The sequence below is a fragment of the Botryllus schlosseri genome, chromosome 2 (assembly GCF_051294905.1).
Source record: "Botryllus schlosseri isolate E-star chromosome 2, Bs_hap1, whole genome shotgun sequence".
NCBI classification, from domain to species: domain Eukaryota; kingdom Metazoa; phylum Chordata; class Ascidiacea; order Stolidobranchia; family Styelidae; genus Botryllus; species Botryllus schlosseri.
The window spans coordinates 29,478,134-29,504,898 of record NC_137237.1 but is presented as its reverse complement, the minus strand read 5'-3'; the positions used below and the strand labels follow the sequence as shown (position 1 = coordinate 29,504,898).

The following is a 26,765-nucleotide window of genomic DNA, read 5'->3' as shown; positions in this document are numbered from 1 at the left end:
ATTCTTATGGACGCGGCGATGATTCGTACTTTCAGGCATCTCTCGCGCGGTGTTGAATATGTACGAGTCACCAACAATAACCGCGCGGACGGAAACGTGGTTTGTTGTGAGGATTAAGCAGTGCGTGCGACCTATATTTCGAATGACCTGTGCGCTGAATTATTTCTCGTCCAGCCGCTACTATCGATTATTACACTATACCATTCAGTGCGAAATAGTGTGCTAAATCTAGGAATCAGTCGCATGGTGTTACTTTAGTAATTAGTTTACCACAGAGCCGGCGTAGACGGCGATTCGAATATCAACAATAGTCGCGTTCGCAAACTAACACTTCAAAAAGATGTGAAATATTTGTAAAATCCTACGATCGCTCACAAGATACCACTTCCGGCATATCGATCTATCACTCAATACACAACCGAAGTTGAATTGTAATTGAAGGCGTAAATTTATCACCTCGACATCAAAATTCGAAAACAACAACTTGATGCTTTATGTTCTCACTCTAATTTCATGATAAGTGTAATAAGCGCCGAATAACAGATACACCACCGGCGAGACTTGAATACCAACAAATTGTTACTTATTTCTATTCTAGCCGTAATCCTTTGTGAAGTTAACGCTTATTCAAAAAAGGTGTGAAATATTTGCAAAACCCCGCGATCACTGACAAGATAATGTCTCGGACATAGTCATCTTTCACGACTTGGTGTCATAGCCATACCGATCGCACACGCGGTGAAATTTTAGTAATCAGTTTGACACAGAACTGGATTTCACTGGTAAGATTTAATAAATACCGACTAACAGAACCATCAGTGTGGGTAACTTGAATAGCAACAAATTGTCACTTATTGCCGACGGGGAAATTTACTAAACCACAGTACATTGTGCGATTTTGAAAAACAGATGTTTGCGCTTGCGTTTTGATATGTGCGACCCACTAACTACATCCGTTTTGCGAACACGGCTTGTTGTGAGGATTACGCGCGCGCCCTATATTTCGAATGACCTGCGCGCTGAATTTTTTTCCTGTGCAGCTGTTTCGTGCTACAGTATACTGAACTATCGTATCGATTATTACACTAATCCAGTCAGTGCTATTACATTCAGGGGTATTCAGTATTCAGCAGTAACGCGAAAAGCGCGATCTATATTCAGTATTCAGGGGCGACACCAAAATATGCATCAAACATTGTGTATTGAGAAACAGTAGACACATATACATATCATTCTTGTAGCTCTAGAATTCGGGTTAACTGGTCAATCTGCGACCACAAACGGGTAGTTGCTCGGTTTAGAAGTCGGATAAATCGTCTGAACAAGCTCGGTCTGAAATAATCCTCGGCGGAATTCTGTAAAATGGAATCACAGTGATAGTTTATGATTGTGTAGTTTGAAATTCACCATACCAGACATGGGGTGATTACTTCATGAATGTAATCGATTGCGATTACGATTACTTCTGAATCACGCGATTACGATTACGATTACGATTACAGCAAAATCGGGAAGTAGTCGATTACGATTACGATTACATTTGAAAAGTAATCACGATTACTCACGATTACATTTATTTTGCATCGTAGTAGTTATATTGGAAGACAAAACATGGATTGCGCTGGAAAGGTCCGATGATATAACAACTGTCTTTAAAAAAGATGGGACATTTCCTTGTTACGTCATAATGTACCCATAGCCCATTTTATAGAGGACGGTTTATCGCACCCAATGATTTGCATTCTTGCCATGTCCATGACTGCCGCACCCCCAATTCCCCAATAGGGTGGGGGGCGTGGTTGGAGGGGACTCAAAAGTATTTTGTAAACCAACATAAATTATAGAGTATTTTCGAGAAATTTCATTAACTTCGAATTTCTCTTTGAGCTTTGCGATTTAAATGTCTCTAGATAGCTTGATTTCGAAATGCATATACGTCTCCCCCTCAAGAAATAAAGCATGCATATTGCATAATTCAAAGTAATAGGCATTTAGGTGCCAGTCAATACCGCTCCTCGACACATCAAAAGACTTATGCAGTTTCGGCAAACATGAGACTTCACGAAGTGTGCTATTAAAAAAGACATTGGCCAAAACTTAGCGTATGTGTCCATTGTTAGTAGCCGCGCTGGGTGGGCATGACTAACAGTCCATTCCTTCCAATCTGAGCCAACGATGCAAATGCCACCCGGTGCGTCTCACGCAAGTTTTTCTGTTAGTCTGCTGTTGTTTGGGCCACTACTTTTGGCTATATAACAGACCGGAGGTCACAAATTAACAACATACAATAAATTAATTATTGCAAGATAACAGATGTTATAATTATGAATTACGACCCCCCCCCCCCCGCTCTTCAGGTAAATCTGACCTTAGGTCGCTGAGATTGGATTAAAAATGCAATATAATGCAATTATCAATATTATTGACGAAATTAAATCGTAAACATAAAATTGACTACCCTATGGGGGCCCAAGACCAAAGATTGGTTAGGGGACGCTTTTGCTGTTTTGATCCTGATTCTAGCTACAACCCACGCTAACATGGTATATAAGCCGATGGCTACGGCGGCAAGTCCAAATGTTCAGTAAAGAATTGTGAAATAGCGATTGGCGCCCGTTTTGAGTAGAATATTATGAGAATAACAGAAAGAGAACATAAAATTCTGCCTTCAACTTAATGCAGATAATGTAACGCAAGCTGCCATTACGAGAAACGGCAAAACAACGGCCCAGTTATGATACATATCAGCAGCTGTTGATTTTAATGCTTCGTTCTGGAAACCGTAATGTTTTATTTGACGAGTACAAAATTTTAAACCTTTGTCTGCTGTACGCTCATACCATATAGGTCTACTGCTCGCCAAGCAGCAACGGTGAAACTGCATTTAACTCTAGAATTAGAACTATTACATTCTATAGTTTAACTAAGCATAACCAAACATCAATACAAAAGTTGCTATTTTATCTTAGGCAGAGAGGTGATTATGATTAATTATCCTGATGCGAGGTAGTGGCGTCTGAAATTTATTGATAAACCGATATACAGCACGGTGGGTTTTTTACAATCACACTAATGTACATCGAATATCTATTTACTATGCGTGGACACTTCCTACGCAAAGACGAGCAAAGCTAATAGGCTATCTCTGACGTAATAATGAGCAGTGGCATTTAAAAATCAGACGTTTGTGCTCTCAATAACTGGTATAATATCTCTTCCTTGTTCACGAATGTTCAGTTTATGTCACAGTCCTTGTACAAAAAAAAGTAATCGTTCTTTCACAAAGAAATCGATTAAATATGGGAAGTAGTCGATTACGATTACGATTACTTCGGGATTTTTTCGAATGTAATCGATTGCGATTACGATTACTTGAAAATGCTGTAATCGTCGTAATCGATTACGATTACTAATCGCGATTACCCCATGTCTGCACCATACCCAATCATTTGTCAGCGAGATAAAGTGTGTATTCAAGAATTTCGATGTCGAATCTGTGTACGCCGAGATAGTGTGAACATCACTTTTCATAGCTGCGACCGCTATAATGCACATAAGACCATTCCAGTCCACGCCGTATCCCAGAATCGAGTTGTTTAGTGACGTGAAATCACATTTTTCGATGCTCACAGCAATTTGATCCGATATGTATACATCAACGATGTCGTGAACCGACTGTTCTATTTCTCCCAAAGCGGATACATGTAGATTGTGATGGTGACGCAGGTAATTTTCTATAATCATTCGGGTATGAGTTGAGTCCATTTTGGGTGGTTATTGCAAAAACTGTAAAAATAATCCCCGGTGATTAAGTGATCATACATTTTGGAATTTGGAAATAAGGTTGTTATAATAAACAGAGTAACACGACGCCGAAAAGGAAGAAGGTGGTGGTAGGAAGTCGTTTTTTGAATAAATAGGTGGTCATTCAGCTGGTAAATCCTACTTGCTTATTCGAACATCAACCGGTAATCAGTATACCTCGATTTAGTGTTGATCATGGCTCAGGCTCAGTTGAACAGATTTAATAACCTCGGGTATGAAGTGAATTCTTTTGAGCAGCGATTCGAAGAGGATGCGGGTTTTTTGGAAGGTCTCCTACCCGAAGACCTCCTTGCTCCAACGATAGAGGTCGTTGAGTGTGATTCCACAGTTGAAAACCATCCGCCTGACCGTGACATCACACTACAGGCATGGTTGGAATCAGGAGTCGCAGTTGACAAACCGACAACCTCGGCTTCGAACTTAGCCCTTCAGGATGAGCCGACAACTTCAGTTATGTTACCGATCGAGAAACAGCCAACTCCTCGTAAACCTTTTCCAAAATCTAGAATTCGACCCGCGGCACCGAGTGAAAAACCGACGACCTCTCGAAGGCTATTTTCTGATCTACCAAAACCACAGACCCCGACCGAGAAACCATCAAACTCTAGAAAGCGAGATGTACCCGCGACCTCGCCACAAACCAGTCCACCACCATGTAAAAAGATACGCCTCTCTAAATTGAAACAAAAACTCGTAAAAGGCGGTGGGGATAGAAAACGGTCGAGGGCGAGACGACAGGAAGAGAAAATATGTCTGTACACTGTCAATAAAATTCGAGATCACCTCAAAACTCTTGATGTGATCAGACCACACCTAGCGATGATTCTAGGTTTCATTGATTCCCTTACGGAAAAGAAGAAGCCTTCCATCCGGAAAATCCTTATTGAAATAAAAAAGCTATTGGCATCGGCTATTGAACGCAGTGATTTTGAACAGATTCAGAATCAATTGAACGATGCAACTGAACAATACCTGAACCAACTCTTACCAATTAGAAATACCTTGAAATACGATTTGTGATTCAGTGTATTGCTTTGATTGTTTGCATGTAAATGTTCATGTGTTTGTGTTTGAAATTACAGATAATAGGCTTACAAACGATCTGAAATCGTGAACACTAGATTAATCCAGAAGCAGTCAAATCGGTCTTCTCCACCTGATCGTTGTGGCGAGAGGAGGTGAAATCTACACTTGTGGATATATTGTCAATACATGTGTAAGTATACACTGATCTAATTCAAAACTAAAGTTTGTGCTAACCTGATGTTTTTTGTTTCGTCGAAACAGATACAGAAGAATCAAGTACAATCACGGATCATATTGCATCGGTAAGCTCTGTTTCAAACCACAACGTGGTGAATATAATTTAAGGAGGGTTGTTTCTTTGTTTACCAGGTGAAAAGTAATCAAGATTTCAAAGAAAAAGATAAGTAGGTATTACTATCTCGTTAATTAGCGGGAGTGTGAAATTAAAATCGAATACAATGTTACAGATGAGTCGTCGTAGAAGACACCGTATCCGTGAGGAAGATGAATTGCCGCCAGATATTGGTGATGAACGTCAAGAAATTTTAACACAGAACTGGCAAGCGATAAAATCGTATGTAGTGAATGAGAGTCGGCGCGTGTATAATATTAGAGTCATCGATCGTGAGCTATCGGACGTTTCCCGCGATATCCAAGCGATATTTTTCTCCGAGTCACATACCTTTAAATTGAACTACGCACATGGCTTCATTTTATATCACACCGAGACTCTGAGATTTCGGTATTTACATGCGTCGGCAAACATCGATAGTGTATTAGAAACACCAGCGCTAATTTCAACACTATCTGAATTTGATGAATTTGTTGAATCTATTCGCCTGGAAACCGCACTTGATTTGTTACAAAACTCTCGAGCAGATACAAAGTCACTGCCAGTCTGTCTGACTAATGTCCAGTTTTATGTATACCCTACGAGTCATTTACTGATTGGTTGTGCTGGTATTAAGCTGCCGACATGGCTTACAAAATCGAAATGCGTCTTGACAATGCTACGTCGAAAAAATTGTAAACTGTACAATGACAATCTGTGTGCTTTTCGGTGTATCGCTCACTCACTAGGAAAAGACACCAAAGATTTGGCTCAACAATTTACTTCGGTGTATAGTGTAAATGTAGAATCCGGCGTGACTCTTGATATGTTGGACGATATCGAGGTCTTGTTTGATGTGGCCATAGTTGTGTACACAAAAACTGAGGGTAAAGCTGTCGCACTCCGTCGTAGCACGTTTGAAGCGAAACCTGTGTATTTACATTTAGAAAATGCACACTTCTGTCTAATTACTGATATATTCCGTTACGCAGAGAGCTATCAATGTGATATTTGTGAAAGATTTTTCAATTTACAGTATGAATTGACCAGACATAAATGTACAACAGAACCTGTTGAAGTGTTTCCCGGTGGCGTTTATAGCCCTCGCTGAATATATTTGAAAAACTTGATTTAGAAGGGGTGTTCGTTCCTCACCAGCTTCGTTATTTCAAATACCGTATCGCGTTTGATATCGAGAGTATGTTTGAGAAGTGTGATATTCCAGATTCCTCCAAAACTTCATGGGAGTGCAAACATATTCCCATTTCTGTTAGCATATCTTCTAATGTGGAAGGGTTCTTGGAACCGTATGTAATTGTCTCGAACGGTGACCCAAACGACTTGTGTGCGGAAATGGTTGATCATTTTCACGATATTCAAAGTGAGTCATTTAGGTTGTTACAGATGGAATATCAACACTACTTGAACATGCTCGAATGTAAAATTACCGAAATGAAGGCGCTCGACCCCACCGAGGGAAAAATACCACTTGAACGTTTACAAGAGGAGTTTATGCGATATTTAAAACAAATCCCTGTTTTGTCGTTCAATGGCGGTCGGTATGACTTGAACTGTCTCAAAGAGTACTTGATGGGTTTACTCGTTGATGAAAATCTGAATGTATTGAAACGAGGTAACAACTTCCTCTCTTTGACAACCAACAGACTGAAATTCTTGGACATTGTAAATTACTTGGCACCCGGGTTCTCGTACGATGCTTATTTGAAAGCCTTCAAATGTAGCGCCGCTAAAGGTCATTTTCCGTATGAGTTTCTGACTAGTTTGGAAAAGCTAGATTATCCGAGTCCACCTAGTCACAGCGACTTCTACAGCTCGCTAAAGGGTCGTAATATATCCACAGCCGAATATGAAAACTGTTTGAAGGTTTGGAACGATAACAAAATGACTACTTTACGTGATTATCTCAAATGGTACAATGCAATCGATACTCATTACTTCATTGAGGGGTTAGAAAAACAATTTCAATCTTTCAAAAGTCAATTCAGTGTGGATATATTCAAAGAAGCTGTCTCTCTGCCTGGGGTTGTATCGAGGCATCTTTTTAATAGCATTCCGCGTGATTTCACCTTGTTCAACGATAAACACCAGGATCTGGTTTCGCTATTCAGAGACAATTTAGTGGGTGGACCGTCAGTCATTTTTCATCGATATCAAAAACAGGGTGAAACTCGAATCAAAGAATATTTTTATAAGGAAAACGCTCAGATTACCCAACATATAACAGGGCTGGACAGCAATTCGCTATACCTTTTTGCTTTGAGTGAACCTAGTCCAACCGGTTTCCCGGTGCATTGGCAACCACTCGATGCTGAGTGTACTAAATTCAAACCTGTAAAGACCGCACCGAAATGGGGGGAGACAGCAGCTCAATGGTTAAACTGGTATTCGTATACCCACAATGTACATGTCCACCATGTTTTTAATGGACCTGAAATCCGCGTAGGAGCTCGTAATTATCCTGCTGATGGGTTCTATCGTAATTCAGCTGGTCAAGGGGTAATCTTGTCTTTTCTTGGATGTCATTTTCATGCACATCAGTGCAGATTTGGTTGTGATGATTTGGAACGTCGAGAACGGACTAAACGTGTTCATGATTATTACAAAAGCCTCAATTACCAAGTCATATGTAAATGGGAATGCGACTGGCACACGGAGAAACAGGAAAATCCTGATATTGTGCGATATCTTAATGGTATTCAACCACAATTGACTCGAACCAAGTCTGTCACCGCACAAAAACTGATGGAGATGGTAATGACTGGTACATTCTTCGGATGTTTATCAGTTGATATTTTTACGCCAAAACATTTACAAAGGAAGTTTGTTGAACTATGTCCGATATTCAAAAATACGATGGTGTCTCGCGAGCATTTGAAAGGTCACATGAAACAGTTTGCCATTGATCGTAAATTACTCACCAAACCCACGCGCATGTTGGTTGCTTCATACTGGGGCAAGAAAATCTTGTTGACCTCCGACTTGATCAAGTGGTATGTAGAGTACGGGTTGATTATATCCAAAATTCATGAGGCGGTCGAATTCACAAAAAAGACCTGTTTTGACAACTTTGCGAAAAATGTCTCAGATTGTCGACGAGCTGGGGACCGCGACCCTAGCCTAGAGATCATCGCCCTGACACAAAAATTAGCCGGAAACAGCAGCTATGGCCGCGTCTTGATGAACCCACGTAAATTCAAACGAACCTCCTACTGCGATAAAAGTGAATTCGGCACCCACGTGAAGGATCGTTTTTTTGTGAAATATGACGAATTGAACGCCGATCTATTTGAAATAACGAAGCGACCTAAAACGATCAAGTGGGGTAACTGTATTCAAGTGGGATTCTGGGTGTATAACAATGCTAAGCTCAAGATGCTGTCGTTTTTTTATGATTGCTTGTGTAAATATTTCCGTGACGAGTCCTTCATGCTATTAATGATGGACACAGACTCCCTCTATCTTTCGCATTCAGCCTCATTCGATGATATTCTTATCCCCGAGAAAAGGGATGAATTTTATCTTGAATACGAGAACTGGTTTCCACGCTATTTTTGTGACGAACACCGAGCTGAGTTTCTGACTGATCCGGTTTCTTTTGATCGCTCGAGGCAGTGTTGCAAAGACACGTATGCATATTACCTTCGTCAACCGGGTTTGATGAAAGTGGAGTATGAAGGTGGTACATCTTTCTGCGGTCTCCAATCCAAAAATTACTTTTGTGATGGTCCAAAGAAAAAATTGGCTTCCAAAGGTCTCCGGAAATCCAACCCAATCGATTTCGAAACTTTGCTGGGTGTCTTGACATCTAGGCAATCTGTCGGAGGAGTGAACAAGGGGTTTCGGTGCAGAGATGGAGGTGTCTATACGTACAAACAACAGCGTAAAACATTTTCCTATTTCTATGCCAAACGTCGAGTGCTCGAGGATGGTGTGTCAACCCTGCCATTGAATGTGTAATACCATTGTGACGTAATTGTTATTTTGTGTGCTATTGTATTTTATCTGTGTGTCTGCTATTATTATGATTTACTTGTACTTTTTATGTGCTAATGTGTCATTTGTTTTCCAGATGGATAACGCTATTTCATATATTGAGTCAGTAATGTCCGAATTAGATTTAAATAGTTTACACTTAGAGACGCTTGAACTGGAGCAGGAATTAACACAACTCTTGATTCACGGTACCGACGACAACTCACAAGACCGCACGATACCCGATCGATCCAAGGCGCGCCGGCAGGAACTAGACGAGAAATGGATCCGTGTCCGAAGTGTCTGCATAGAAGCGCTACTTCAACTACAATTTCCTGATCGAAAGACGCCGAGTGATAACCACATCCTATTCAACAGAGCAAAGCTGACAAATTATGTGGTCTTGGGAAAAAATTGTGCGTGGATACCGCTTTTCGGTCACGAAGAGAGACAAGCCTACTTGAGAACCCGCAAGCGACATCGAAAATTCCAATTTTTCCTTGATCAACATCGAGTCGCAAACAGTTTGAAACGGCCTCGTTCTGACTCTGAAAGTAGCGATACTACAACAGATGATTTTTGCAAACATGATTCCCTTGGTCGCTGTGAACATAATCTTGTGGTGAACACTGATAGTTTTAGGTGAAACTTTGTTTACAATCTGTGGGTGTTTTCGAAATGTCAACTTGTAACTAAAACATTTTAGTAACAATATTTCCTGATATCTGTGTCTTGTTTTTACAGATGGCTAGTGATTACATAATATCTGTTCTGGAACAAGCAGGCCTGACTCGGTTACACGAAAAGACACTTGTACAACGCCACGATCATGTACACCTCGTGGAGCTGTATTTGAATCGAGAGATATCGCGTGAATTATACGAACAACGCGTATCGAGACAACATAAAGATTTGAAAGAGTGTTCAAAAGGTGAGGTCTATAGTTGTTATAGTAACGCTGTTAGATTTTAAAGTGCTATGAATCCTCTCGTGTTATGAATCCTCTTATGTGATTTATTATTTTACAGATTGGGATCAGCTGCTTGACGATCTGAATAAAGCGTTCGTAACACTACAACTTCCGCTGACGAAATTACGAGGGACAGATGAAGATTTCATAACCCGCGGAAAATTGTTAAATCGAACTCTACTGGGATTATATATTCCGCTAGAACAAGATGACTACAACAGTGGATATTCCCAACCTTGTTGATATATAAACAAATGCACTTTATCGAGTTTTCAATAAACAACAAATGATGGAATTGATCCACCCATTCGCGTGTATTGTGAGTGGTCCTTCAAGAAGTGGGAAGACTACTTTTGTTGCAAAGCTGATTAGGCATGCGACATCAATGATTAAACCAAGTGTATCCAGGGTCGTATAATGTTACAATAATTATCAAGAGGTTTTCAAGCCGATGCATAACGTAGAATTCCACACGTGGTATACTTGATTTGTGCGATGTCTTGTTATTTTCACGGAGGCATGTGGCATGTTTACTTGAATATGGTTTACCGATTCAGAGTTGATATCCGGATCCGGTTAATACTTTCTCGGGGTTTCCGATTTCAACTGAGTGGTGTGGTATGTATTGGTCAATAAAGAGCGACACAACACAGTAAACACATGTGAGATAAATCACAAGTAGCCCGGCGGTGTTAGCCTGACGGAAACATAAATTCCTCGATTTCCGACCACCGTTATCTGTGTGCCAAACATTTACCGAAGTCGAGGTGGTGTTTTATTCAGACATTTTGACTCTGTAAAATCCAAAGCACGAACCCGGACATCACAGACACGTCGAAACCTATTGTCCAATTTCCAAAACATACACGTTGATGTACAACATATTGCATGTGGGTAACTGAGGATTTTGATGGGGTGCACCAGAACAAGTGAATATGCGATTACACAAATGTATTGGAATCGTTGTTGGTGTATATTTTGTCGCTGCCCGTTGTAACAATATACAAAAATATCAAATTGTCCGGTGTGGTTGTCAGTTTTTAAAACGAAAGTGGTATTGTTACCGAGGGAAAAGATAGATTTCCAAGTGAAAACGGTATTGGTACTCAGGTAAATGATAGTTTTCCAAACGAAAAAGGCTTGTTACCCGGGGAAAAAAATATATTTCCAAGTGAAAAAGGTTTGTTACCCAGAGAAAAAATAGATTTCCAAGTGAAAAAGGTTTGTTGCTCAAGGAAAAAATAGATTTCCAAAGGAAAAGGGGTTTGTTACACTGGGTAAAAATAGATTTCCAAGTGAAAAGGGGTTTGTTACACTGTGTAAACGATAAATCTCCAAAGGACAATGGTATTTTAGTTAGGTAACGGTGGACCTCCAAGTGAAAATGATAATTTTACACAGGTAAACGTCAGTTGTCCAAACCAGAATGATATTTTTACTTGGGTAGGTATCTTGTGTTCAACGCTGGTAGTGTGATTGGTCTTGTTAAATGTAGTTACCGAGTTGTACAATATACTTTTCGTGCGTATACAATTATGAAGGGTCGGAAAATGAAATTGCTATTATGATCGTCAGAAGATTGTTGTATGTTGATTTGATTTGTCGGAGTAGCAATCCTATCATTCGCATATGATAAGCAAAATCATTACCGCGAATACATGTAACTGGTTCGCTCGGTCTCGACCAATGCAAAATAGATGATTCGTTTTTTGAAACCGTAGCGAAGACCACATGTAAATCGATGTGATAGACTTCTACCCCCCTTACATTCAGTCGTGTCGTGTCCATTTTAATACGGGGCCCACATGTATGACATGCACACACTAACGCCGTAAACAGAAGTCGATGATTTTGATTAATAAAAATATTTCTTGACTACATCGGAATGTCTATGTTGTAGAAAGTAAATACTTTTATGGTGTTGTGTGTTTAATGAAAGCGCTTGGTTACAAGTATGTTTTGGCAGAATAAAATTTATTTTTCTGTATGTGACAGTTTGTGAGGAAATGAAAATAGATTCGTGGTTTTAATTGAATTGCGCTGTTTTAATGTACGTTTCAACAGGTAGACTTGACACTGAACAACAATTCGACCCACAAAACATATTCGTTGTATGATTTGTCACTGGTGTGTAAAGGGTTAGGAATATTTTGAATGATAATATCTACTAGCTGTTTTGTTGTGAGGGCGATCATGTGATGACTCAGCACTTTTCGTTAGCAAAGTAGATTGATCTATGTGAAAGATGTAAGGACCGTGGCTAGAAACATATGTACTTTGTTGTTGGAGTAGCTGATTTACTGCTATGGTGTTGACATAACCCTCTGGAAGTGAGTATGCTTTTCTTTCACGAAAGTTTACGTGGCTCCGTTGTAATAAATTTGTGTTAACTAAACTCGGATGGATACTGCAATTGTGCTGGACTTACACATGGTATTCGCATACTGTACACATACAAACTTTTGTGTAAACAACTCTCTGATGTTTCTGTTAGTACTAGTTCTGTATCAATATGAGTGGTATATTATTTTTTTCGCGATATGCAACCAATCTTCTAAGCATAACTTGTCAAAAATTTATCGTGTCGTAGAAACACCGGTTGTTACGAATTCGAAAGAAATGTACTTCGATTATCACGATGATGGAAATTAAGATCAATGCAGTATTTCAGAGATGGATGTGTATCGTTTGGTATGTTCCCCAATCACTAAATGTCGGTTAGTTAAACGATGCATTTACAAGTTTACCGAAATCTTGATTTACAAATAACAGCTTGATGATGTAAAGCTCAACCACGCAAATGTGTTCATTGCAAAGTATTTGACACAAACAAAATATCGAATGGAGACCATCACATTGGTTTCATTTCGAGTGAGTGAAAATTGTTTTCTGTTGGTCAGGTAGGACACATTTGACAAACATCGTACACATTGTTTCTTCGTGATGGTAACGACTTTCAGCGGCTTGGTTTCATGTCGGGAATTATTATTTGAGGGTTCGAGAATGATTTCAATCAATACTAGAAATGAACAACAATGCAAAACACGTTTAGCAAATAACAGTGTAGCAAGTACTTTTTTGATATTACGAGTGTTGGGCACTAGACACTTCTAGTTGAATTGGATGCATCTAACAAACATATCACAATTTACTTTTGCAATAATCAAAGTCTTAGAGTGTATAACCTCGCGATATTTTACATTTAGCACGCACAATGGGGAGTTACTGAAATGATTAAGAATTGATCGCTAGCTTCGAACGGTAATCGATACTCAAAGTGATATTTTCACACTCTGTAAAGTGCATATGTTTCAATTCTCTGTCACAAATTCCGACAATAAATCGTTGGATTCAACAGTAACGATATTGTGATATGCTGAATCTACACTTAGTCGTTTCAATTACCCGTTGAGAATCGGGATAATATAGCATTTTGTATCGGATGTTTAATGTATGAATACTGGAATTATTACATCTTTAGTGCTGTTTATCGCAAACGATAGATTTTAATAATTGTACTGATTGTTGAATGTAATAATACCGATATTGTCGTTTCATCTTTAGTCTTGGTTACTGGAAATATTTTCTGATATCCGCGATACGCAGAGTGATTTTTACCAAGGTGGAGTAATTTTCCTATCAAGAACATTTCAGACACACATAGTTTTACAGCTTAATATGTTAATAACATTGGTACTGAAAAGTTTGTTGCTGTCATAACATTTACCACAACGCCGGGTCTAATTAACGCAAATAATTTAATAATAAAGTAATGATCAACTATTACAAAATCTCATATGTCAAATCAATGTGTCAATCCTTATGTTCACAGCATGATAACTTTGAATATAACACCATCGTTCGATTGTAAGAAATGAATTCTCAACTACGGTGGTCGGACTTTCAAATCTCGTATACTCAAACATATTATGTTAATCTCAAGTCGCCGACACTGAGAAGTAATTACTTTTGTCTTACAAAATATACCGAGTAGTAATTAGTTTGTCTTGCAAAATATACCGCGTAGTAATTCCTCTATCTTACAGAATAGTAACGACTTTTCAAGTTGAATAAAAAAAGATGTGTAGGGATATGAATACAACCAAGCTTGTTATGGATTTTAGGTTTTAGTGATTGTATGGATTCGTGTATGATTGGCTGTTTTTCATACTGATACTGTTTGAGTTGGTCGGGTAAGTTACAAACGGATTTACTTGACAATGTTTTCGTGGTTGACTCTTTGAATATGGTAAGATGGTGAGATGTCGAGACGTAATACTATTTCCGTACACTCAATTACAACAGAACATAACCCGCATTCAAATAAGCCGTAAGCTACAAGTGGATTTAAAACTTGATGCTGTTTTGTGGTTAACTCAAGTCAGTAGTCATGTTTGTGTTGATTTCGGGAATGATCATGACGAGTTGGTCGGGTAAATTAGGTAATGTGGTAGTAACTATGACCTTACCGAGTTGCTGACATTCAAATATCTTTTACGCTGTAATATACGGATTTAATTGTGATAAATTATTTCTCAGTTATTGTTCAGACATTCAAATCTCGTATACTCAAAATATAATATGTTCAAGTCAAATCGTATATGCACCGATTAGTAAATACTTTGTCTTCAGAATAGTAACTAGCTTTACAATCGAATAAAAAAAGACCGATCATACGAGTACAACCAGGATGAATTAATTCAAATTTATGAGTTGTAGTGATATAATCAAGTAAGTGAAACTAGATTTTTAACAATTGTTAATGTTGTGAACAATTCTTTTGAGCATGGTAAGATGTTAAAATATCTCTTTGACAAACGGAAAGCAGGATCGTGAATAGAGTTGTAATGTTACATTACTTGTTTCAAATCAATATGTGTATAATATCGAAACGGGACTGTGGGGAAGTTGCTAGTCATGTTTGTCAATCCTATTTCAATGCGCACTACGCCAAAGTCGAAATAATCGGTTTCGGATTAGGATTTTACAATTATTTCACACCTTTTTTGATAAGCGTCAACTTCACAGAGGATTAGGGTTGGGTCAGAAATAAGTGAAAATTTGTCGGTATTCGAATCACCGGCTACGCCGGCTCTATGGTAAGCTAATTACTAAAGTAACACCATGCGACTGATTCCTAGATTTAGCAAACTATTTCGCACTGAATGGAATAGTGTAATAATCGATAGTAGCGGCTGGACGAGAAATAATTCAGCGCACAGGTCATTCGAAATATAGGTCGCACGCACTGCTTAATCCTCACAACAAACCACGTTTCCGTCCGCGCGGTTATTGTTGGTGACTCGTACATATTCAACACCGCGCGAGAGATGCCTGAAAGTACGAATCATCGCCGCGTCCATAAGAATAACGATATATCATTGTCGTACTCGCCGTAATTTGGAATATACACATTACCTAAGGACCAATCACATGACTATTTACTTGATACATATTCAACACGAAGTACGACATGCCAACAACGAAGCCGCGTGCGAGCTATCCCTATGCTGAAAAGGGTTACCGTGCGACCACAAGACACAATAGCCGCATGCCGCCGCCGCCATAAGACAAAAGAGCCGCTTGCCACCCCCAGTTTCCCAGCCGCTTGCGACCGCCGCCATAAGACATAAGAGCCGCTTGCCACCCCCGCCATAATACGCAATAGCCGCATGCCAACGCACCCATAAAACATAAGAGCCGCATGCCAACACGAGTTTCCCAGCCGCGTGCGAGCGATCGCTATACTGAAAAGAGTTACCGTGTGAGAGGGGTCATAAGACGCAATAGCCGCGTGCGAGCGGGCCCATAAGACATAAGGAGCCGCGTGCCAATACGAGTTTCCCAGCCGCGTGCGAGCGGGCCCATAAGAGCCCCAGGCAAATCACGAGCGATCTATATAACTACTGTCACAGACCCCATAACTCACGCAGGTCGATTTTTTTTGCATGTGAGGAAAGATTCTGTCAGCATGTATTTGTAGGAAAATTCACGGAGTGTAATCATGGGATTACCATGGAGAATTTTCCAAGTATTTTCGGTCCCAGTGATCCATCGGTACCACATCTCCCCTAGGTATTATTTTATGATATACGAAGGAGGATGACACGAATATCTTATATTACTCTAGTAATTCATTTATTTATTTTGTGTTAATTATGAAATCACTTGGCTCATGCTGTAAATTACACTGCAACATGAAAAGTTATTATATTTAATCTCATAAGTTAGAGCTAAATTTGAACTCGTTGGAAAATCAAGATTCAGTACTTGATTATCAAATTAGATTTACTTGAGTAAACGTGAGGGGTTATAAGTTATTCTACTGAAGTTTCTACGAGGTGAGGTCGTGTTAAAAACCACTAACTTGATTATTTCAGAAAAGAATAGACGATCAACTTCATTCGTCAAGCGGCATAAGACCCCTCATACATACATACACAGTACACACTTACATTAGCTGATTGGGGCTGTCTATCCTTACGAGGATGCTTGGTAAAAACGAGGAAAAGGCCTTGAACAGTAGTTGCGGACTCACTTGCACTAATTACTAGCTACATAATACAACAAGTTACCTCTCGTTGATGTAACTGTCCTCATTTGTATGCATAGCCTACGAGAAATTGGTTACTGAGGGATGTACTTTTTTGAAGATTGCAACAACATAGCCATATATGTATTTGTCCCGTATACACAATATTTGTATATCACGATATTTGAAGGTGGAGATGAAGTAACGAAATTTGGTGTCGTAAGCAATGTTCCCTCTAAGCTGCGCACGTGCGCAAATGCGCAGTACTTTCACGGTCTCTGCGCACAGAAGATCCAAGTTGCGCACAAAAAATCTGAAGTGATGACCTTTTTTTTAGTCGTTGCGCACTGTTTTCCAAGGGTCTGCGCAGTGAGTTGGTGAGTGTGCGCAGACCCGTCAAAAATTAGAGGGAACATTGGTCGTAAGGTATATAATTTTAAACTGTCGTAACTTGGTATCGTTATGATGTCAAACAACACTGTTCCAAGTCCAAGGGCTATCACTGAAGAGCTCGTCGAATGAATATCGTTAGTCAAGATGATCAAACAGAACGAATATAAGCTCACCGTAACATATACTGCAATTTGACAGACTTCAAATATAGCGAAAAGTAATTATGTAAGTCATAACACATGGTCAAGTGTACATGTAGAATTAATAATAAATGAGATTTACTCGCTACACTCAAGTACAGGTTAAAGAAGAAATTTCCGAATGGGTGAATGAGCTAGTTTTTTATTCCAAATTTTGTCTAAAACTGACACTGTCAAGTACTGATAAAGTACTCTAAAACCTAGTCCCTTTTCACGTGGAGGGAGTCGATAGCGAAGTAGGGGAGATGTGGTCACGATGGATCAAAAATTGCAAAATGATCTCTAGCCCTCAAATCTTCAGCCGAGAATAGCGGATCTTTTGCTGTCTCAACACTTTGATACAAGCTCTAACTATCGCGGACATTTACATGAATATGCGATTATTCAAAAAATATTTATGAACGTTTAAAATTTGTTGCTCGAACGTGTCATCGGTCCCCACCGGTTGGTCCAAAGGCACACGATCATGGGAGCTATGAGACATACGCTCAAAAACTCAAATTTGTTAACTTGTTTTGTTGTGTACTGTAAGCTAAGCTACAGCAAGCCAATGAAGAATGTTTCGTTGCGACCTTCAAGAATAAAATAGATTATATCAACCCAAATGTTGGCATAAAATCATGCTTTGATTTACGCCTAAACGTACAAAATTAATGCCACATACATATTACCTGCAAATCGACATTTTGACTTTCAAATACCTCGTAATAGGGATAAAACACCACATGTAACTATGATTTAACGCCTATATATATGCAGGCGAGTTTCTGTTGTTAAGTGATTAGTTGGCCCATCTGTTTGGCTTGATTTGGCTATGGTACCATAGGTCCCCCACCCCATAAATATTGTAATTGACTTGAAAATAGTCCACTCGAGGATGGTATTGATTCAAAAAATATGTGGCATCATATACCCTGATACAAGCCCTATAATTCACATTAAAAATTATGGCGGGTTTGTTAGTCTGTGAGGTGATATAGAAAAATGCAAATGTCGATCTAAATTTACTTCACACCCCCTAAAACGTAAATCATTCGTCACAGACCCCATAACTCGCGCAGGTCGAATTTTTTTGCATGTGAGGAAAGATTCTTTCAGCATGTTATTGTAGAAAAATTCACGGAGTGCAATCATAGAATTATCATGGAAAATTTTTCAAGTATTTTCGGTCCCAGTGATCCATCGGTACCACATCTCCCCTACTTGTACATTTTGGAGTACTCAAGTATAGGTTTGGCCTGCTTGCGCTATACTTAATCAAGTGATTAACTATTTGCACTGCATCTACTTCTATTTCAGAGTTGTCGGTTTTTCGAGCAAACTATACCTTCAATACTTAGTTTTTAACTCACTCGGAAATCATCACTTCTTGTACTTTACTAGGAAGTTACTGCTACTAAAATGTTGAAATGTACTTCTTTTCAGTGCCCTTGGTGAGCGGTGTCAGTTTCATCTATATCCTATGATGCATTTTCGCGCTGCAGAATGACTTACCGCAATAAAAATACCAAAAATACATCAAGAATTCGCGAACTCTCACTGTGCAATATTTTTGAATTTTACGAAGTACCCTTCAAAGTGAGCCTATATGTTGGATATCATTCAAAACCTTATAAAATTTCGCGTCGAGCGAGGAATCCTTTAAAATAAGATAGAAGTAATCATTTCCGAGTAAGTAAAACGTTAGTACTCCAGGTATATTTCTGCCTAATACTCTAACTATCATGAAGTTGAAGCACTCCAATATCATATGGAGTTGAGAGTATTTGGTGCATGTAGGCAAAAACCCACTTGAGTAATTTGACGAAATTCATGTCATTCTCTGCTCAACATCCCTGAACGATAAAAGTGGATATATAGTCTACAAACATAACCAGTTACTCACTTACTTACTTACTTACTTACTTTGAAATCTGTACTTTTACTTGTATTCGAGCGGAATTGCGCGATGTTAAGTACCATCTGATGGCGTTTATCACACTGCTGGAAAATTAAGTTTCAGTACTCGAAACTTGTTGCTTGTGTGATTTACCACAGGTGTGCAAAGGGTTAGAAACGTTAGAAATATAGTTCCACATACTATTTGTTTTGACGCAAGGGAAAATCATTCGATAACTCGACACTTCTTGTTAGTAAAGTAAATTGTTGTATGTTATTTTCTAAAATACAAACTAGGACGAAATCATAAATATGTAGGACTTACCTTAAACATATATTGTACACAGACAACTGTGTTACAAGAACTACGATATTTCTGTAAGTACTAGGTCTGTATTGGGTTATTTGAATATTAGGATACGTGACCATTCATGTAAAAAAGTTATCTTGATATCAAAAACATTTTGTAGAGACTATATCATTCTATAGTTTGAAAACGCGGCAGGCAAAACCTATACTTGAGTACTCCAAATGTACAATTATTCGATAATATCCAATATGTAAGCTCACTTTGAAGGATAATTCGTGAAACTCAAATATTTCGCAGTGAGAGTTTGCAGATTCTCGATGTATTTTTGCTATTTTTCGTTGCGATAAGTCATTCTGCAGCGCGAAAATGCATGATAGGATATAGTTGAAACTGGCGTTGCTCATCGAGGGCATTGAAAAAAGTACATTTTAACATTTTAGTATCAGTAAATTTTTAGTAAAGTGCAAGAAGTGATGATTTCCGAACGAGTAAATCAGTAAGCATTGAAGGTATAGTTTGTCTAAAAACCGAAAACTCTGAAATAGAAGTAGATGCGCTGTAAATAGATAATCACTTGATTGAGTCTATTTCTACCAAGGCAAAACCAATACTTGACTACTCCAAAATGTACAAGTACTTCGCTATCGACTCAAAAGGTAGTTTTCTATCTACTCTACAAAATCGGTTCTGTAAGACTTTAGTACATTGGAAAAGTATTTTAGTCTAAAAATATTTATCCCCATAAAACGTACTGGATGCGGGGTTCGAAGCCTAGAATAATAAGAGGACCGTGATTGAAAATAGACGGAAGATCACTGGATTAAAGTTTACTGAATACCCCGCAATGTAAAATTAGTATATACTATAGAAAATCAGGAGTGTAAAAGTCTTTAGTGCATCAGAATAGTGTAGTTTTCTATCGACTTTACAAAAGTCATACGATTTTTCTTGTTGCGTTCCTGGATAAAATGTAATTTTCCGCGTTTTTAATTTTTTAATTTTATTTTTTATTATTTTCAGTTATCAGGCATAGTTTTCTATCTACTTTACAAAAGTCATACGATTTTTCTTGTTGCGTTCCGGGATAAAATGTAATATTTCACGCTTTTTAATTTTATTTATTATTTTCAGTTATCTGGCCAACTATATCTTTAATACTTACTTTTTTACTTGTTGGAGATCTGCACTTCCAGTACTTTAGTAGAAATTTAGTGATAATAAAATGTTGGAACGTACTTTTTTCATTGCCCTGGATGAGAGGTGTCAGTTTCACAAACTTACCCGACAGCATCAGGTATTGGCGATGGAGAAAGCTAAGCACTAATCTAGTAGATAACCTCTCGAATTGGTATTTTCTAATACCTCATTCCCATAGGCGAAATTGCAAACCTTGATCTCAGCTACGGGGAGAACATTAGCTTTACGCAACTTGGGACTATTATTTCGAGCGATCTGACTTATTTGCCACTTTCGAACTCGCACTTGCACTCATAAGGTGGTCACCGAATTTTTCGATTAGTTTATATTCCGAATTTTATTTAAAGCTGAAACTGTTAAGTACTACCAAAAGTGTTATAAAATGTGAAAAAGTGTAAAAGTAGAATTATTATTATATGTCATGAATAATTTTGCCTGCTTGCCCTATACTATTGAAAACATGAGTTAATTAACATCATCATCAGTATATTTTATGTCAAGAATTGTATAGCATTTTATGTGGGTGCTCCGGGGTGCTCTTCATTGAGTGTCCGTGTTGGGGAGATAATTTTTATATTTCATTGAAATTAGTATTCATTTTACAAAAACATCGTGTAAAGGTAAAGTAGCCTACTTGTACATTTCGGAGTACTCAAGTGTATAAGTTTTGTCAGCTTATTATATGCTCAGTATATTATATGTCAAGAATTGTGGAGCATTCATGTGGGTCTCCAGGGTGCTCTTCATTGAGTGTCAGTGGTGGGCGATAAGTTTAATTCGCAAAATTACTGTGTTCAAATCAGGCCTGTCGCCAACATAGTGATGTCGCATTAGCCCTAAATACACATAATAGAATATCAAGGAAAAGTATCATCTAACGTGTAATGAATGTTATTTATTTCTCGGAAGCAAGTTATTATCAAAACATATAGTGATCAAAATTATCGCAGAGCAATATTGATTTTGCGTAAATTCCGTTATGCGTCTGACTACGTTACTAGGGATTATGTAGTTAGTTAGGAAATTAGGAGTGCTATCTTCCCAATCGGTATGGAACAACATCAAAATCATCACAAAGCAATATCGACTTTTACGTGAATTCCGTTATGCGTTTTACAACGGTAGTATACGCACCAGCTTACAGGTGTCCAGACGTGGACTTTCTACTATATTCGCTCCTAACATTATAGCAGCACCCGACGAAGCTTACATTATTACGTTATAAGACGCCGGCGGCGTTTCACTGTCGGTTTATTTACTAGGGATGGTGTGAACCTATGAAAGGTTCAGGTTCGTGTGAACACGAACCTTTTTGAAAGGTTCTGTGTGAACGCGAACGTCATATTGCTAATTCCAACACTACATTTCCGTGAAGTGATAGCCTATATCAATGTACATGATGCTTGGCGACGTCTCGGGCCACATAATCCCACAATGCTGAAGTACATATTGTCGTTTTCAACGTCACAAAATGCATCAATTGAGGCAATAAAATGATATAATAATCCCATAAAATCAATATCTTCAGACGCTTCGCCAACAATTTCGACGAGGGCTTGCAAGGGAATATAAGCTTGCGCCGTAACGGTCTAGGCCAGACCGGACAATGTATTCGGCGACTGAGTATTGCGACGTTGATATTGGACAGATTGTAAAACGGGTTTCTATACTTGCTACCGATATCACCCAATTAACAAGTTATACAGCAGTAGCCAACACCCCAATCGCAGGGATACTGTTTTATGATACGGTAAACATATGAAATAAAGATTGACCCCGAATACCTGCTAGATTTTTTACATCAGACAACGATACCAATTCCATCGATTGGTTGAATAAGCCTATACATAACTGCATGTAGTGTATTTCGCTCTTGATGATTTTCATTGCGCGAGAAGCTCACAGCAGAGAGTCACTAAATATTCACAAAATGATATTTACAGCAAACTTTTGTAACAAAGCAAGTAAAACTTTTTAGATTGTCAAACTGCACGCTCCTTTAGTGCTGATTTTTTTTATTACTGCATGCGCCATGCATAGAATGCCCCGCAGTTGAAATGCAATCAATTTCAACCAAAGATGTTATAATGACGTGAAAACTGCAATATACGAAAAAGGTTCACAGTGCAGAACCTACCAAGGTTCGTTTGTGAACGTGAACCTCTAAATTTCTGAGATTCACACACAGAACGCGAACGTGAACCTCACGTTCACACCATCCCTATTATTTACCCTTATTCTAGTGACATGAAAAGGACTGAATCGTATGAAATGTGCTGACTCCAAGAATCGAGCGAAAGCGTTGTTTCACGCCGTCAGGTCGTGCTGGATGCGTTTGTGACGTTAACGCTATTACTGATATAGGCCTATTATGCTCTTTTTTCGATATAAATGAACATTAATTAATTAGTGATGATGCCATTTCTCAATATTTACAGAGGTCTTGTGTATCATATATAGTCTTAAATACACATAAATTGATTGCGCGAAATATATGTAGAATTTGAATATGTCGCCATAAAACTGCGCATAGTTCAACGTTGATGAGTGTTATCTGAGAGCTCATACTATCCGCGAAAATATATAGTCCTAAATACACATAATAGAATATCTAGCGAATTTGTATAGTGAATGTTGTTTATTTCTCGGAAGCAAGTTATTATCAAGTTATTATAAAGTCTCGGAATTTAATCATCTAACGTATAATGAATGTTATTCATTTCTCGGAAGCAAGTTATTCAATACATATTGCTAAATACACATGGAAAATCGGTATTGAAATTCACAAAACATTAGAATATCTGATACATGGTGCTAAATACGCATCGCGATAATCTGGTGGTGAGCAACGAACATAAATAGCCTCAGGGGCGGGGATTGGCGGGCGTATAATCCAGGTACCCTTACTACTTGTGTAGTAACACATTAAAATATCGAGATGCCATAGTGATAATATTTACTGAAACTCTATTTGACAAACGGAAAACTCAGTCGTGAATAGAGTTGTAAGGTTTCATTACTTGTTTCAAATCAATATGCGTATAATCTCTAAATATGACTGGGTTGAAAGTTGGTAGTCATATTTGTCAATCTATTTCAATTGAGACTATGTCAAAGTCAAAATATTTCATGTTGGATTATCTCAGTTTACCTGTAGTAGATCCCATGAATGGATTCCGACGCCTGATTTTTTTTTGGTGATGCTGGAGTTAGCAAATGATAAGATGTGTGTTTTTGTTAAGAGTTTGATTTGAAGTTGATAAATTAATAAAGTGATTAAATATTCTCTGGGTATTCTTGACGCGCGGAGATAGTTGGTATTGATTCTATAAGTGTGAAAACAGCGGCGTGGAACGTACGAATAACCCGAGAACGTAGTTGAAAGTTACGACGAGTCGAACTTGACCGGGGCCTCGCTGGGTGTCTAGATTCAGAGATGGGGATACTCATTTTCATGGTTCACTAGGTTTCGGACCACTAAAACCCCAGATAATCGAATTCCTTGAGTCGGATCAATTTTCCGAATTTTCCGTGACTGGGAAACAGTTACAGAGTAAAATTTCGGGTGTCTGTGGAGATCATGCTATAACATTCTTGATAAAACGAGCTCAAGGATTTTCAGCCAAGGAATACTTGAATTATTTTGGTGATGATGAAAAAGGTAATGATACGATTGTTCGTGCTTTTGTGAAGAGTTTGATTTCAGAGTAATAAATACAATGAATGCATATATGCGTGTACTTGTGATTCTTGTCGCGGTTGTGAACAGCAGACTATTCTGTAGGTGCGAAACAGCGGTATGGAACGTGCGAATAATCCAGGCTGAATCTCGGCGTACTATTCAGGTTACGCAGGAATCAATAGGGAGGGCGAAAAGACTTGGAGTTAGAATAAAGAATGCGATATCGGTCATTTCTCACGGCTGAGCTATGACGTCTTCATGTAGAACCGTATAAGCGATCCCTATACCTGTAACGTTATCATGTCGCCGCGTCTATATCAGCTACGTTAACATGCCGCCGCGGGCTACACCCGAAAGTACGAGTCATCGCCGCGTCCATAAGAATAACGATATATTGAATTGATATATTTAATTGTCGCACTCACCGTAAACGTTGGGACTACGTCGAATCGGTCATATATAATAATTTGGGATATATACATTAAGTAAGGATCAATCACGTGACTATTTACCGTGTCGACGATGGCCACGGTTCAAATGTTAGCATGCCGCCGAAACACAACTTCATCACCCCGCCCTATAACTGATACGTTAACATGTCGCCACACGTATACCTAAAAACATTAGCATGCCACCACGAGTTTTCACGTTAGCATGTCACCGCAGCCTATACCCGAAAACGTTAGCATGCGACCGATCCCTATCTCCGTAACGCTATCATGCGACCGGAGACTATACCTGAAAACGTTAGTATGCGACCACGAGTTTCGCGTTAGCATGCGGCCGCACCCATAAGAACCCCACGCACCTCACGAGCGATCATACTAACTACTGAAGAGTACCCTAAAATCAAGATATTCGGCAGATTGAAATCGCACCTAGCGCGAAATTTTTTTCAAAAGTTGCATGAATTTTCAAAAAATACTCTATAATTTATGCTAATTCACGAAATAATTTTGGGCCCCCTTCGACCTCCCCCCCCCAATTGGGGGTTTTGGGGTGCGGCAGTTACGGTCCTGTGTGAACCCCTCGGCATCAAACATCACGGGACCACATCTTATCATCACCAAGCCAACGAATTGGTGGAAGGTTGCCACCGTTCCATGAAGGCTACCTTGCGTACTCGTTGCACATATTCAGGGAGGATAGAGGAACTTCCGTGGGTCTTACCTGGACTGCCCCAGAAGCGGGCGTTGGGTCGACTTCGGTGGAGCTTGTGTACGATGAGACAATAGCAGTGCCAGTGGATTTTATAGCCACTCCCAAGACCATTACTAACTATACTGCACTTCTTAATCGCCTTCGTGAAATCGGACGATTGCCGACCCCTGGTCTATAAAAATGAACAAGGGATTAGCAGTATACAGAAATTGAGTTGGAAGCCAAATGACACATTCCTATTTCGCAATGAATTTCCCTCAGTTTCAGACTCACTGTCATTTGAGTGTACCAACGTTAATCTGGTTTACATTCGTCGGTAACGAAGACAACTACGGAAAACAGATTCGTGTATGACTAATCAAACTTGACTAAAGTAGGTACACACCTACAAGTAGAAGGAAGCACATAAGTTTCTACTAAATTGAAAGTGTAAGCAGCTATATAAATGGGAATACGAAATCAATACTATCTGCATTTTGAAGAAAAAGTTTGTGAGTAGTGTAGCCAAATCGCAAAAGTGGCTAATGACGAAGTATTTGTATGATTTTCCGGAGTAGTCAATTATTGTCACGACCTAAATAGGGGGTTATGTATAGCTTGTTTTGTTAGAACGGGGAATGTAGCGGATAAGTCGCCAATCTTGACATGACAATTGACAAGACAATCTGCCGTATGGCGATTCCCATTTAGCATACCACCGATACCCATTCATTATGTTGTTCTATACCGCGTTTCAAAGAATCTAAAAATACATCTCATGAACACTAATGTTTATACATCACTATCGAAGGGCACGCACCAGATGACCTAACAACAGTGTCACTTAGCAGCGGGTCTCAAACAGATTCTATTGACGCCTTGAATGCTTATCAACACTCGCGACAACTCATCGGATTTAAAATTTCACAAATCTCAAGATAAGCCTATAAGTAACAAAGATGTATTAAATCGCGTATTCTCAAAATGCAAAACACTGAACTTATTCTACGTGAACAATATATTTGCTGATTTTACATACGATGTCACATATTTGTTATTACAAAATGCATCTCAAAGATGCCAAGAACAGCGAAACAAAGGACGTCGGTTCATGTTCGCTTGCACATTCACGGTGATTTGACTTCCGGGATGCTACTAAACCCCAAAGTTATCGAATCAGCAGAAACGACACGACGATTTGTCTTGCTGCAAAATACCCGAGTGACGGAAAACACCTTAGAAATTTAGTTTGGGGCTGTGATAAAGCTCTATATATATCGTTGTGAGG

The 26,765-nt window shown here is 38.9% G+C and overlaps 2 long non-coding RNA genes across 2 annotated transcripts in view; both read right to left on the bottom strand.

The window, feature by feature from the left end:
* The window catches only part of LOC145457805 (uncharacterized), a 569,341-nt gene that overhangs the window by 120,204 nt on the left and 422,372 nt on the right, over positions 1 to 26,765 (bottom strand). The window lies entirely within an intron of this gene.
* LOC145457824 (uncharacterized) lies at positions 1,144 to 25,670 on the bottom strand. The gene is made up of 2 exons (XR_013920977.1): positions 25,508 to 25,670; positions 1,144 to 1,355 (listed from the first exon to the last, which is right to left on the bottom strand). It is a non-coding gene; the product is annotated as an uncharacterized LOC145457824 (long non-coding RNA).